This window comes from Cricetulus griseus, chromosome 10 (genome assembly GCF_003668045.3).
Source record: "Cricetulus griseus strain 17A/GY chromosome 10, alternate assembly CriGri-PICRH-1.0, whole genome shotgun sequence".
NCBI lineage: Eukaryota > Metazoa > Chordata > Mammalia > Rodentia > Cricetidae > Cricetulus > Cricetulus griseus.
Window position 1 is genome coordinate 18,115,192 of NC_048603.1, and position 5,925 is coordinate 18,121,116.

The 5,925-nt window shown below is 39.7% G+C and overlaps 1 pseudogene; it reads left to right on the forward strand.

The window, feature by feature from the left end:
- The first annotated feature begins 2,092 nt into the window (after positions 1–2,092).
- LOC100774414 lies at positions 2,093–2,652 on the forward strand (annotated as a pseudogene).
- The last annotated feature ends 3,273 nt before the right edge of the window (positions 2,653–5,925 follow it).

Consider the following 5,925-nt stretch of genomic DNA (forward strand, 5'->3'; position numbering starts at 1 on the left):
CTGTGTTTTTGTTGTGATTTTTTTATTGATAAAAAATGGAATCTCAAACTGGTAGTTTCTTAAGTTTTATATACTCAGATAACCCAACCAACCTTTCTAAAAGCAAGGTAACAAGTTAAAGAATGTATATTTTAAGATTCCCTAGAACTCTGTCATGCATATTAATATGGCAGTATTGTTTTATTTTATTTTCTCCAGAAACATATATAGAGTGGTGATAAAAATAATAATGGCCTCTTCAGAGTTAGCACAGAACACAAAATCTAACTCTAAAACCAATCAGGAAGCAGTGTGGATTTCCTTTTTAAGCAAAGTCACTGTAGAAAAAATAAATAAATAAAAACAACCAAAATATCTGAGGATGTGATGAAAATAGATTTCTATCAATTAGAAGAATGTTTTTGTGACTGTTTCAATAGTGAATTAACACAGGTGACATAGACATAGTGTCATGCAGGAAAATCAAGATATTAGGTAGAATACAGAATACAGAAGTCATAAATAATTATATGTTCCTTTAACTCTTATTACTCAGATGAATTTCCGTTCACAATGAATTTCCAAGAGAGCAAAGAAGCAGGCTGTGTTCTCAGATAGGATTCATTTTTTTTTTTTTTGTATACTTGATGGCAACCTGGGATATTGGCAGCTATGGTTTATGTTCTATATGTGTTTTATTATTACTGACTTACAATATTGTTTTGAAGCACAAATGTCTCTGAAGACTGTTTTCATGTCTTCAAATTCAATGGCAGAGTTCTCTGTGTTTCTAAATGTAGAAAAGGTCACCACAGCCTAAAAAATGTTCAGGAAGCCCAGGACAACTGAAAATGGTTTCAGTTCATGCTCAAGGCAGTCCGGATGCTAGTGATTCCAGCTTGTTTTTGTTAACTTCTATTTTACCTCTTTCTTCTCATGACTTCCTGTCTAATGGGATTTAATCCTGTGTGCAAGGACTTCACCTTACATGTGGAGACTTCCTCAAATGATTGACTGTAGGGAGCCATCCCTGCATTCTCCATTACAATGATGGTGCCTGCAGGCACCGAATGTAAATTATTTCGCAGGCGCTGGGTAATTTCCATTCCTTTGATCTCTGCCTATCCCGTGGCTCATATGGCCTGAGGAGCTGAAGCCATTCATAGGGTGACACGTCCCAGGCGGCCGCTGCCAGCCTTTATTAAGGGACGGGATTCTTGGCTCGGGGTCTCCGCTCTGGTAAGCTTATGCTCTCCCACTCTCAAGATGCATTAAAGCTTTCCTGCAGAAGGATCCGAGTGTCCTGTGTGATTCTTGCCGGCGAGAACATAGCGCGCGGGACAATTGACATCCTTGAAAATATTATCTCTTTAAAACAAGTCTCTCTTTCCTTCTCCCTTCCTCTCTCACCCCCCCAGACACACACACACACACACACACACACACACACACACACACACACACGCATAAAGTGGCACTAATTTTCTGATTAGATTCTGAAAAACAAAGTTTATTCACTCTCGTTTTTTCTTTATTTTATTTTATTAGTTCAAATTAGGAATAAGCTTGCTTCAGATGTCAATCCCTTCTCCCTCTCCCTCCCCTCCCCCCCAACATCTCACCCAGGATGATGTGGTAGACTTTGGGGAGCCCCTTTTGAGGGCCTTACCCTGCCTGGGGAGTGGAGGAGCGATGGCTAGTTTATTCATTTTCATTTGGCTATTTAAAATACTATTTGTATTCTGAACAAAATTTTCATCATCTTTAGTATTTGATAAAAGCTTCAAGATTGCAGTTTACTTTCTTCTCATTATGTTCTATGAATCTTCCACTCCATTTAATAGTGATTATGAAAACAACAAAAGAGCAAAATAGCAATGATGGAAAACAGAAATATTTCTTTACAGAATTAACAGGTATTCAACGGTGAATGTTATTTTCTCAGATTGATGATGCAGATGGGTAGAACAATTCTGCCTAGCATGTGCAAGTTCTGGCTGAGTCCTAGTATCATAAGAAAAAGTATTTGTTAATTACTTATTATAAGAATGTATTCATGCTCTTTGTCACACGTGCGAGTTCATAGGCATGCGGTGGGCCCTGAGACGCCAACATGCTGGTTGCCAGAAGTTGGGTTTGTCGCAAAACCTATGTGATCCCACGGAGACACTTCAAGAAGTTGCGTTTCAATCAGGAACTGAAGCTTAGTGGAGAATATGGGATCCTGAACAAACGTGAGGTGTGTAGGGTCAAATTTGCCCTGGCCAAGATCCTCAAGGCCTCCCAAGAGCTGCTGACACCGGACTAAAAGGACCCACTGCTGAGGCGACTTGTTCGCATTGGGGTACCTAGATGAGGGCAAGATGAAGCTGGATTACATCCTGGGCCTGAAGACAGGATTTCTTGGAGATGTGGCTGCAGACCCAGGTCTTTAAACTGGGCCTGGCTAAATCTATTCACCATTTCCGTGCGCTCATCCGCCAGCGTCATATCAGGGTCCGCAAGCAAGTGGTGAACATCCCATCCTTTATTGTCTGCCTGGACTTCCAGAAGCACATTGATTTCTCCCTCCATTCTCCTTATGGTGGTGGACGCCCAGGCCGAGTTTAGAGAAAGAATGCCAAGAAGGGCCAGGGTGTTGCTGGAGCTGGCGATGACGAGGAAGAGGATTAAGTTAATGCCTCCCTGGACTGGAAAATTGTCTAGATTTCCAGTTGACTAATAAAACAGAATTAACAAAAAGAATTTATTCATGATTTTCCATAAATGAAAGCTGTATTTCATGAAGAATTAAAGAAAGAGAATGTTACTTAAATGAAGAATTTCATGGTCCATATACATTAACTCCACTCCCCATAAGAATTAAGTAATGTATATAATTTTTAAAATATATGTGACTTACTAATGTGAATATATTTAATATCCTTAACCCCTACAACAGCAACTTTTACACAACTGTAGCATTGTTCACATATAGTCCAAGCTACTTGAGAGATTAGAATTGGAAGATTGTTGGATCTCAGGAATTCAAAGTCAGCCTATTCAGCCAACATAACAAGAAACCATTTCAGTAACAAAATGCCACTAATGAGCTTTGGGGATAGTGAACCTCATGAGAAAGACAACCAAATTTGTCATTCTATGAACTAGAATCTTTTGTCTTATGTTGACTTATAGTCATGCTCTGATAAATTGCATGAAATGTATTAGAATCTTTTTTCTGGATGTCAAAAACTACATCTGTACATTATTATACATATTGATACATCAGTAACCTGAAAACATTTCTTGTGATCCTGAAGGGTATCTATTCTCTGTGGTTAATATCACTAGATGTATGGCTTTCCTAGCTAGATAATTGAATTCTGAAGATCATTTCCAATTCTTTCATCTCTATAAAATAAGTTGTCTTCCCCTTTCTAAAACATGCAGCCTAAAATGACCCCACCCTTCGTAGACTCATCACTTAAAGACACAGAATATCAGCACCCTGTGGTTTCATAATGCATTATTGCCATGGCTAAGAGCATGTGTTCACTGTGTGGTAATCTGTGTTGCTGAAATTATTGTTTTTTATCTGTGATGCATTTTGAAATTAAGTTAGGAATGTGTTTTGACCATGTAAGCTCCCTGGGTGGTCATAAAGAATTGTGACAGCTACTTGGAGAGGCACAGGGGTGATTTGTGGTAACCTTGTTGAGTGGTATAGTTGGTATTATAAATAATAAACTCCCAAAACATAATGAAGTAGTAAATGACAATAGAAAATCAATAATGCATGAAAACATGCCTATGATTTACTGATATGTAAGTCATCCTCACACGGCAAGGTCCAAAGATTGCTTGAAAACCACTTCCAAGGACCAAGAAATGATCACAGATAAGATACTATTGTGGGGGATGAAGGCATTAAATAAGTCCATTTATTGTTTAATAATCACGCAGATGCCTCAGTTCCCGTGGGAAGGAGAGTTAATGGAGACAGGTCTGTTAATTTATAGTATAGCTTTTTAATTGCACCAACATTATTCTTCTTTAAATACTGTTTTTCTTAAGGGAAAAATACAAGCTGGGGAAGTGCTTCAGTCCTTGTCTTTGGTAATACAGAAGAAAAAAAGATCTCAAAAGTTAGCCTCTTCAGAGAGTGGCTCTCAGGATGTAGACTCAGGGCGGCAATCCACTTGCAACATTGACAGATGATGTGCAGTTTTCTAGAGTACACTTTGTGTCATTCCCAATAGGATATGGATTTTGTAAAGTGATTTAGGAAGCTCGGATAGTTAGTAAGGAAGTAATACCAAAACACCAGAGAGACATACATGGTCCCCTGGAGAAGAGGAAAGGGACAAGATCTTCTGAGAAAATTGGGAGCATGGGGGGAGGGGAGAGGGATCTAGGAAAATGAGAAGGGGAGAAGAGGAGGGATCCAAGACATGATGGGGCAGGGAGGTTGAGTTGGGGGAAGAAGAGAGCAAGATAAGAGATAATATGATAGAGGGAGACATTATAGGTTTAAAGAGAAATCAGGCACTAGGGAAATGTCTGGAGAGCTACAAAGATGACACCAACTAACAATCTAAGCAACAGAGGAGAGGCTACCTTTAATGCCCTCTCCTGATAATGAGATTGATGACTAATCGTATAGCCTTCATCCAGCAGCTGGTGGAAGTAGAAGTAGACACCCATAGCTAAACCTTGAACTGAAATCCAGTTGCAGAGAAGGAGGACTGATAAGCAAAGGGGTCCATACCAGGCTGGTGAAACCCATAGAAACAGCTGACTGAACAAGGGAGAGTTCTTGGTCCCCAGACTGATAGCTGGGAAACCAGCATGGGACTGATCCAGACCCCCTGAATGTGGGTGTCAATGAGGAGACCTTGGAAATCTATGGGGCCTCTTGTAGTGGATCAGTACTTATCCCTCTCATAGGAATGGACTTTGGGAGCCCATCCCACATGGAGGGATACTCCCTGAGACTAGACACAAGGGCATTGGCCCTATCCCAAAGGATATGACAGACTTTTAAGACCCCCTATGGAAGGCCTCACCCTTCCTGGGGAGTGGGATAGATAGGGTGTTAATTGGGGGCAGGCAGAAGAGGAGGGGAGGGAGAGAGACCTGGGATTGACATGTAAAATAATTTTCTTTCTAATTAAAATAAAAAACAAAACACCAGTACAACTGTTTGTTACTTTTCTCTGTTGCTTATTTCATTGCTGAATTATTTTTCATCCAGTTTAACAGTCTTGGCCCATTGTCTTACCTTCATTTTTCCATACTTAGAGTCTTTTTTGCATGATTGCTGACATGTCAATTTCACTGTTGTTACCACACTGCTCCTGTATTCAGCACTTGCCCTGTGGGATCCATAGCTGCTTCATTACTACTGTACTGTCTTTGTCTTTGAGAAAACTCCACCTGTCTGTTTGAACTTCAGCTTTCATGGTAAATCTAGTGGAATGATTGATTGGGCTTAGACAAATTTTGGTACTTCCCAAGCACTCCTTGCCTTCTTCTTCACTATAGATACTTTCAAATTTCTTTCACATCCTTACAACTTTCCTCAGGCATTTTATTCCTCTGATTTTTCCCAAACTCACCTGAATATTTCATCTCCAATTCATTGAAAAAGTAAAACAACAACCCAGTGACCACACAACTTTGTATTAATAATGTATTTTATATTTGAACTCTGCTTTAAATTGCTGAGACCATATTATAAAATGAATCAGGGGCCACCTTCTACATCCCTTCACCTGTCCTATGCTGTGCTTCGGTGGCTAACAGCTTCCCATTTCCTAGTCTTTTTTTTTCTTCTTGTGTTCCAAATTCATTATACTCAGCTCTCTCTTTGACCTCATGCCACCTCCAAAATGCTTCCTACATCTACAGACATTTTCATCTTAATGGTGACTTTTCATTTGCATCAAAGAAACATACACATTG